Source organism: Gossypium hirsutum, chromosome A06, assembly GCF_007990345.1.
Source record: "Gossypium hirsutum isolate 1008001.06 chromosome A06, Gossypium_hirsutum_v2.1, whole genome shotgun sequence".
In the NCBI taxonomy this organism is placed as follows: domain Eukaryota; kingdom Viridiplantae; phylum Streptophyta; class Magnoliopsida; order Malvales; family Malvaceae; genus Gossypium; species Gossypium hirsutum.
This window is the reverse complement of record NC_053429.1, coordinates 9,399,660-9,409,685: the sequence shown is the minus strand read 5'-3', so window position 1 is coordinate 9,409,685 and position 10,026 is coordinate 9,399,660. Positions and strand designations below refer to the sequence as shown.

Here is a 10,026-nt window from a genome sequence, read left to right as displayed (position 1 = left end):
GAAGTCTCGTTTTTAAAACTGATGCATGAAGGAGCACATTAACATAATAAAACATAACATACAAGATAACATATTATAGAAATAGGTAAATAAAAGCATAATAACAATAACATAAATGTCATACATTAATTAATATATATATAAGAAATATAAAATATGGCAAATTTTAAATAAGTAAAATATACATAAAAAAACAACATATATTAAAGAAGAATAGATAAAATATATAAACATGTAATTCAACATATATTTAAACATATTAATAAACGAGAAAATGATGCATGATGTATGATTGTATAAAAACAAAACAAGACAAACAAATACAATAATATATAATAATAATAATAATAATAATAATAATAATAATATAGTAACATATGTTATCAAGCAATCAACATTTTATAAAATCATGAAAATAGCATTTAATACATGGACAATTTATAATATAAAAAATATAAAAAGGTTTAATAAAATAAAGTGAGTAATTTGGATATCTGTGTATATAATTAAAATACAATTTAGAAACGGGTGATAATAATATATTATAGATAAACTTTAATTTTAAGATAAAATAATAAAAAATATGATATTGTATTATATCAAATAATATAAACATTTAATAATACATAAAAATATAATATTTAATAGTGAATTTTAAAATAGATAATATATGATAGTATATAAAAATAATAATAAATGAAATAATTTATAGTATATAATATAAAAATGTAAGTTTTTAAAATAATGTATAATATAAATAAATAAATATATAAGATATATAAGTTAAAATATAATATATAATAATAATTTACAAATTTTGAAAATATAAATAATATAATAAATAATATATATAATAAATTAAAAATAAGTTTAAAAGTATATAAAAAAGGGGTGAAATTAAAAAAGGTTGAAAAACTAAGATAGACGAAGAATAAAATAAGAACAAACCAGAGAGAGTAAGAACGCAGGAGGGAGAAAAATTTGAGTGAATGCTCTCAAGAATTCTTATTGCTTCCCAAAACTCAAGTCCCCTTTACAATGAAGGGAGAGGCCTCTATTTATAGTTGAGCCTCCCCAAATCCAACGGTACAGATCAATTACATCAACGGTTAAGATTAAAGGATATCTACAAATTAAATCTCCAAGATTACAAAATCATATCTTCTAAGATTGCAATCATATCTAAGATTGTATCATATCTAAGATTGTATCATATCTAAGATTGCATATCATTGAAGATTATATTTCCATATGAGTCAAGCTTGTAGATGGACCTTAAATCTTTTCAAGTAATGGGCCATTCCGATCGGGCCAAATTATATTTGTAATTCTGGACTGAACTTGGACTTCGTTTTTTTGGGGGGGTTTTTTAAATACTGAAATGGGCCGGGAAAAATTTAGTGTCTACAAATAATATTCGGAACATTATTTTAGTGCTCGTATCCAATCATCGGCACAGAAAATCTTATTCAATATAACCAGTGGATACTGCTCGTTTGAGCAAGCATTTAGTATAATCAGTGAATATTACTCGTTTGAGCAAGCATTCAGTATAACCAGTAGATAATGCTCATTTGAGTAAGCATTCAGTATAACCAGTGGATAATGCTCGTTTGAGCAAGCATTTAGTATAATCAGTGGATAATGCTCGTTTGAGCAAGCATTCAGTATAATCAATATTCCATTTTTCATTTTCAAGGTCATAATATTATACAATATAACATTTTAAAATATATATTATCATAGAATATAAGAATCATTAAAAGTATAAATAACATACGGACTAACTTGACTAAATTACAGCAATGACAAATGTACAAGTACTATTCGGTAATTTTCTCTTTTCCTCGGTCTTCCACTCGTTCTTGATCTAAAATAATAATTTCATTCGATTCAATAATTCCAACGGCAAAATCAACTCATTTATACAATTAAGTTCTTTTTGAAATTTTTACGAAATTACCCCCAATATTTTACTTTTAAGCAATTTAATCCTTAAGTTAAAAACTTGCAATTTAACCATTTTTAACCACAATTAATTTCAGCCGAATTATTCAATACCTCCCTACAGCCCCTATTTGCTACTATTTCACACCAAGTCCTTTCAATTTTATCACTTTCACATTTTAGTCCTTTACATTGAAATTAACAAAAACTACTTTACAAAATAGTCCTATTTAACAACCAAGCTTAATAATATATCATAAAACTTCAATAATATTCTAAAATCATAAATGATATAATCCAAAACATTTGATAATACTACAAATTAGTCCCGAGTTACTAGATTAAGCTAATACGAGTTCAAAAATATAAAAATTGCTAAAACCGGACGAAATTTATTCACCAAATAGATAGGCCTAAACTTGGCCGAACCTCCCATGTCTTAAAAATGGTGCTTCGATTTAGGGAAGAAGAACATAAGTAATCATTTGTATTTTTTTTTCTTTTTCTCCTTTTAACTGATTTTATTTATTCTTTAAAATATAAAATTAACATATTCTTACACTAAAAACAAATTCCACCGCTCATCATATTTGATTGTGGGTTAAATACCTTTTTAGTCCCCCTATTAAAATTTTTAAACTAATAGTGATTGACTTTTACAATTTTTATGATTTAGTCCTTTTTTCTTTAATTACTAATTAATAAGGATCTAATAGCAATTAACTACAAAACTAGAAAATTCCAAACCATTTCTACCCTTTGGCCATTTAAGGAGGGTTTAATTGCACAATTGGTCCTTCAATTATTTTAAATTTTAACTAAACAAGCTTAATTTCAATTTAATCCATAACTAATTAAGACTAAGTAAGCAAATAGCCCAAAAGTTAGTGGATTTAATCATGTCACTACAGCTTGGACTTTTGACCATGGTTTAATTACCATTTTGGTCCCTTTACTATTTTTAAATCAACAGCAATTAATATTTACCTCTTTTATAATTTAATCCTTTTACGGTAATTGAGCAATAAATCGTCAAAATTACCAGACCATACTTCAATTCACATATAATACGACTCTATAAATATTTAATAAAAATATTTACGACCTTAAATTATGGAAACGAGGCCTAATACCTCGTTTTCAATTACCACTTGACTTTTGAACCAAACCACTTATACTAACTTTTAATTCAGTTTGTTAAAATTTCTCAAATCAAAATTCACTATAAAAACTATTTTTGACTCGTATAATTTAAATACGAATTATACGAACTAACTCATAGACTTTGTGGTCCTAAAACCATCGTTTTCGACACCACTGAAAAACGAGTTGTTACACAGACCGTGTCCTAAGCTGTGTGTACCTAAAATGACTTCAGAACCAAGTTATTTCAACATCCATATCTTAGGTTCCAACCCATACTATTTCCATCCAATTATACCTATTCAAAACACATCAAAACAAGCCAAAATTATGTCAATTCACATTCAACCTAAATGCCTAACCAATGTACCCTCATTGGTACCACAATTCAAACATTTAAAATCCAATTCACATACATCATTTTCCAAATCACAAAACATGTATCTATCAAGCATTTCATAACTTTAAATCACAATCAAAACCAAACTTTCAAAGGCATGAATCATACCACTTATATACATATGGCCAAAATACCAAAAGATCCAAATAAACACAACCACAACATCACATAATAAAACATGAACCAACATGTCTAATAACAAGTGAACTTAAACTCCTAGTATATGCCACTTATAACCTAGATCAATATAATCACAATTTATACTGAGTCATTGAACGTTTAGTGTGAGCTCCGACTTGAACTTCCAATCGACATAAACTTTTGATGATCTATAAGAAATCAAACATAACGGATGTAAGCAAATCTTTGCTCAGTAAGTTCGTATTAAACTTAATATTTAACTTACCATAAAGTTTGCAACTTAAACAATTTGCATAAGCAAGGTCATGAGTTCGTTGTTAACCTATATATATCACAAGTCTCACAAGGTTAGTGAGTTCACATATATGAAACTTATAACCTTATCATGTTACAAAACATATACAAGTAAACATATTAGGTATACCTTTCATTCAACATCTATTAATTTAACATTTCACATTTATATTTCAAGGATTCATTTCAAATGTGCCTTTTTACATATCTATCTATATAAACATTTCGTATAAACATTTTATAATTATTTCCATATAACCAATTCATATAATCATTTAGTATATCTATTTCCATATAATCAATTCATATAATCAATTCATATATTCATTTTATATAATCATTTCGTATAATCGTCTCATATAGCCATTTCATATTACACATTTAACACAAAATCATTTTGTAAATTACATTTCGTTTAAATAATTCATATCAATCTCTCATTCCATATAACTGTTTTATATACTTGTTTCATTTTATACATTTAACACAATGTTAATAAACATTAATCCTGTCAACCACAATCATTCAACAGGTGAGTTTTATATACATGAGTTGCATAATCTAACCAATCATACAAGATCATTCAATACCAAGTCACAATATAATTATAAATCATGTAAACATTTATATAATTCATTAGCAAGTCATTTAACCATTAAAAATCTACCCGATGAATGATATAAATAGATACATATATGCGGTTATCCATCCAAGACATGCCAAAAAGCTCAAAAGAGCCAAACCAATCAAAAACATGCCTGGGCACCAAGTGACAAGCTCGTAGGCTAACATCTACCCCCTGTAACATGCCAGAATCATTGTAAATATAACACGATAGTCTGTAACAAATGCTGGACTCCGGTAGATTCGATGGATAATAACAAGTCAAGAATCATCATCTCATCACAAGTCAATCCCGTACAGCGCGTAATATAACCTATTAGCATGCCAATTGTATCATATCCTATCTTCATCTGAGCTCGATACATGTAATCGTATAATAGTTTACATTTCAATCCATTTTCTCACCAATTCAATCGTAATATTTCAGATATAACCAATGTCATCAAATTACATAATTTTTAATAATAACATTACTAAATGATAAGCCATAAAAGTAACATGTTTTTAATCTCATTCTTGATGCATTTTGGATGATTATGTAAATTAATGAATTTGATACTCCTAATCCTTTAAATTCATGTTTCTATACTTAGGTGAGCATAAGAGAGCGAAAGGAGCAAAAAACAAGCCAAAATCAAGCAAAAATAGTTATTTTCAGCATCCACACGGCTTGAGCATTTCAACACGGGTTGGCCACACGCCCATGTGCCAACCCGTGTCGATTTCGCACCCTGTTTCCCAAACACGCTGAAAAACCCAATTTTTAAGCTTTTTGAGTATTCTAAAGTCTATAAATAACAATTAGAAGAAGACCTAAGGGAGTACGCAGAGAAGATTGAATAAATTACTCGAGGAACACTATCGAAGCCAACTCAGAAGCGGATCTCTTTCAAGATTAAAGATCTATTTTTAACTTCTTTCGAAGCTTATTTGAATTTCTTTATGTCTTGTAGTTTTTCTGACTTTGAGATGTTTTCTTTTTAGATTATGAACTAAATTCCCTAGATACCTAGGGAAGATGAAACCTATGATGAATCTTATTATTTGATTTTTGAATTATATGATAAATAATTAATTCTTGTTCTCAATTATTTATGCTTATTTCGTGCTTTAATATTTTAGGGATATTAATTCATGTTTAATGTTCTTATTTCAGTGGAGCAAAAGTCCCTGTTTAAGAGTAGATATAGTATAATTGAGTGAAGTTACATACAATCCTAGAAATAGGACGACATAAATCTACCGGATTAGGGTTAAATCTAATAAGGGAATCCATAGATCGAGTTAATGCGATAATAAAGGTTTTAGTTAGAAAGAGATTTTGATTAATCAACCTAAAGTCAGTTGTTCTAACTCTCAAAAGAGATATTAACATAATTTAGGGATTTCTACGGATCAAGACACAAGTGAATAAATTATTTAATTCAAATTCGGAATAATAAGTGAAGTCTAGGTAGATTCTTTCCTGGATATTGTCTTTCTCTTTGGTTTTCATCAAATATTTTCCTAATTCATTCTCTGTCGCGTTCTTAGTTAATTGAGATTAGTAAATTTAGATTAAAACAATCATTCCAATTTATCGGCTAAATAATAGAAAAATAGTAATTACTAGTACTTTTAGTCCTCATGGATACAATATTCCTTACTCACCATAGCTATACTATTTTTCGATAGGTGCGTTTGCCTTTGTCGTAATTATAGTTCATTTAGTGACCATCACTAAAATATACAAAATAATACCATATGAACTTACCTAAACACAATAACTACGAACACTTCAACGACGACTACTTAATGACTTTTTATTTCTCGCAATTATCAACCAACTAACCCGTTTATTGATCTAAATATAATATTTTCATCCAATTAACTAATTAAAATACTTTAAAACACTTAAATTCACATATATAATCCTTTATCAATATTTTACACTTTTACCCTAAACTTTACCTTTTGTTCAATTTAGTCCTAAACCCGGAACTTTTACAATTATCACAATTAAACCCAAAACCAAACTAGCCAAATTTTTAATTATACATATACAGCCCATAATTGTTGAAATTTCACAATAATTTCATGCTAAATTTATTATTTTATCAATTCAGTCCTTAAATTTAAAACTAACCAAAAACACTTAACAAAATAGTCCTAAAACATTTCCAAGCTTCAAAATCTTCCATTTAATATCAAGAACATCCAAAAATAATCAATGGTAATTTTATTAAACTTTAACAGTTTTGAAAACGAAGATACGGATTAACTGAACCTAATTGCAATGATCTCAAAAATATAAAATTTACGAAAAATGGGTGAAAAATGACTTACCATGCAAGAAAATATCAATGGTCGAGCCAAGCTTTAGCTATGGTGTTTCATTCCATTTCAATTTTGGTGGAAGGAGAAATGGTGTTTCATTCCATTTCAATTTTGGTGGAAGGAGAAATGGGGAAGATGATAAAATAGTAAAATGGTTTTCTTTCACTTTTGTTTTATTATAAAACATGTTAATTTTAATTAAATATATTTTTAACATATAAAATACTTAAAAACAATCCCACTATCTAATAAGGAAATAGCGATTAACTTTTGTAACTTTTACAATTTAGTCTTTTTTTAATTAACTATCGAATCACTAAAATTTCCAGATTGAACTTCAATATACCTATATAGTAACTCTGTAAATATTTAATAAAAATATTTACGGGCTAAGTTTATAGAAATGAGGTCCCGAAACCTCATTTTTCAAAATCCACTTGTACTTATATTTTCATTCACTTACCAAAAATTATCAAATCAAAAGTCAATATAATGCTATATTTGGCTTATAAATATTAAATAATAATATTTACGAACTCACTTATCCAATTTGTTGTCTCGAAACCACTAAAAAATAAACTAGTAAATAATGCCAATGAGAGGATACCATTCACCCATTTATTGTAGTATGAATTCCACTATTGTGAATAATGTTATATACTACAAAAGTCGTATACCAATGCATCAGTTTTTAGTTCCTTATCTATTTGAACTCAAGTTTTTACTTACATCAAAGTATAAGAATCGCACATACATAATCTATCATGCACTCAGGTTTAAGGTATATCACATTATAAATAAGTTTATAGAAATGAGGTCCCGAAACCTCATTTTTCAAAATCCACTTGTACTTATATTTTCATTCACTTACCAAAAATTATCAAATCAAAAGTCAATATAATGCTATATTTGGCTTGTAAATATTAAATAATAATATTTACGAACTCACTTATCCGATTTGTTGTCTCGAAACCACTAAAAAACAAACTAGTAAATAATGCCAATGAGAGGATACCATTCACCCATTTATTGCAGTATGAATTCCACTATTGTGAATAATGTTATATACTACAAAAGTCGTATACCAATGCATCAGTTTTTAGTTCCTTATCTATTTGAACTCAAGTTTTTACTTACATCAAAGTATAAGAATCGCGCATACATAATCTATCATGCACTCAGATTTAAGGTATATCACATTATAAACGTCACAAGTGAATAAATTTATAAACTAATTTAAAATCTAACTTTTTTAATTAATCAAAACTAAATGAACTCATCTACACTACTCTAAATTCACATTTTATATAAAACAATTACATGCTTTATATACTTTTATTAAAAAATCCTAATCACCTATAAATATAATTAAATTTTGAGTAGTGTATTTCAAAAAAAAAAAATTGGTAAAGGTACATGGTGTTGGCTACGAGGCTGCCATCCACATTGGGTGAAGGGTCCTCATCTCCCTCCCCGTCTTAATTATTTGGCAGGCCTAAACCCTTTATTTTTATTTTTATTTTATTTTACGTTACTTGCATGATTGACAGCTTCATGCAATCCATAACCTAGTTTCAAAATAAATAAATAAATTGAAATTTATCTCACAAACTTATCAGTATCACTATCATTTTCATCTTTAATTATAAGTATTATAGTAGGTTGTTTTCTATTACTCTTCCCTTTTAACATTCTTTCTAAATAGAAATTGAATAATAATTTATATACAATTTAACTTAATTTTTAAAGAAAATTAATTTTATAAAACACAATAATTTAATAATCACAATATTATTTCATCTTTTAAGTTTTAAATTTTAATACCATGTTTGGTTGGGTGTAATGGCTAATCCATTACACCCCGATTCGGTGGCCCCACCCAATATGCCGTTTGGTTCACCGTTTACCAAATCGGAGGTTTTGCTATTCCTTGCCTATTCCCTCAGCAGCTGTAATAGGTATTCCTGACTTTTAGTTTGTAATAGCTATTCACCGTTTTGTTCTTTAATTTTGAGACCAAAATAGCCTGCCTTCTTCTCCCCAAAAATTTCTCGTCGATTTCATATCCGCAAATCAAGCCAAATCGATTCACCTTCATGTTTTCACATCTTCTTCCAGCCAAATCGATTCGCCTTCATCTTCTTCCAGCCAAAGGTACGCTGACAGTCAAAGGGCTTCACCATTCTTCCGCTTCTTGCAGCGACTGAGAAACAGTAGCGGGAAGGGAGGTAATCTTTTTCTACCCTCATCAAGCTTCATCCTCTCTAACGTTTCCCTTCCATTGATTGTAGAGGTAAACTTAAAACTGATTTTTGCCCTTAGCTCCATCTTCTCATATGTTTTTGCTCTTTATTTTATCAGGACCCAAAAATTTCATCACTTTCACAGATTTGAACTTCCAGCACCGCCGCCTGCGCCTCTACTACCAGTTGCATAACCTTAGTCTAGGCCTATAGGGTTCTCACTTTTGTGGCATATTAGGCATGTTTTTTTCAATAGGCTGTTAATTTTCGAACCCGGATGAAGTTGGAAGCTATGAAGCTTTCTATATGTTCACTATGACACTGCACTATGGTCAGTTAGAACCCAATTCTACTTCTTTGCTTGCTTTATATGCAGCTTGAAATCGCAATCAAGTTTTTGTCGTAAAGTTGCACCATGTTCATTCTTGTAGAATCAAACCTCTGCTCAATAGGCCTAGATGATTATCCTTTTTTGCAATGTTATGTCTTAAGGTTTATGTATGCTATCTGGTTTGCTTATCCCATGCAAAAACATGGTCTTATTACATTTCGCAGCATGGGATTCATATTCTGTTGCTTGTTCATGGATTATACTACCTGTTTTTCAACCCGATTCTTATCATTTTCGTTCTTGCATCAATAATCAAATCAGTTTGTTAACATGCTCAGAACCCTTTCAATGCCACACTATGGGGGTTGAAATTAATGCATAGATATCTTCTGCCTTAGCTTGATGAATACAAGGTTTGCTTAGGTCAATATATTCCCTAATGACGCAATAAATATTGCGTAACTAAGCTCTGCATGATTATTTAATTGGTTATTATTAATTAACAGCTGACTCTCTCTTTTTCTTGTAAATGTTTAATGGCAGTTGGTTAAGAACATCAAATTGGCATTAAAAATGCGGTAGAAATT

The 10,026-nt window shown here is 28.7% G+C and overlaps 1 long non-coding RNA gene across 1 annotated transcript; it reads left to right on the top strand.

The window, feature by feature from the left end:
• Positions 1-8,929: 8,929 nt before the first annotated feature.
• On the top strand, positions 8,930-10,016 carry LOC107963532 (uncharacterized). The gene is made up of 3 exons (XR_001701964.2): positions 8,930-9,093; positions 9,227-9,293; positions 9,983-10,016. It is a non-coding gene; the product is annotated as an uncharacterized lncRNA (long non-coding RNA).
• The last annotated feature ends 10 nt before the right edge of the window (positions 10,017-10,026 follow it).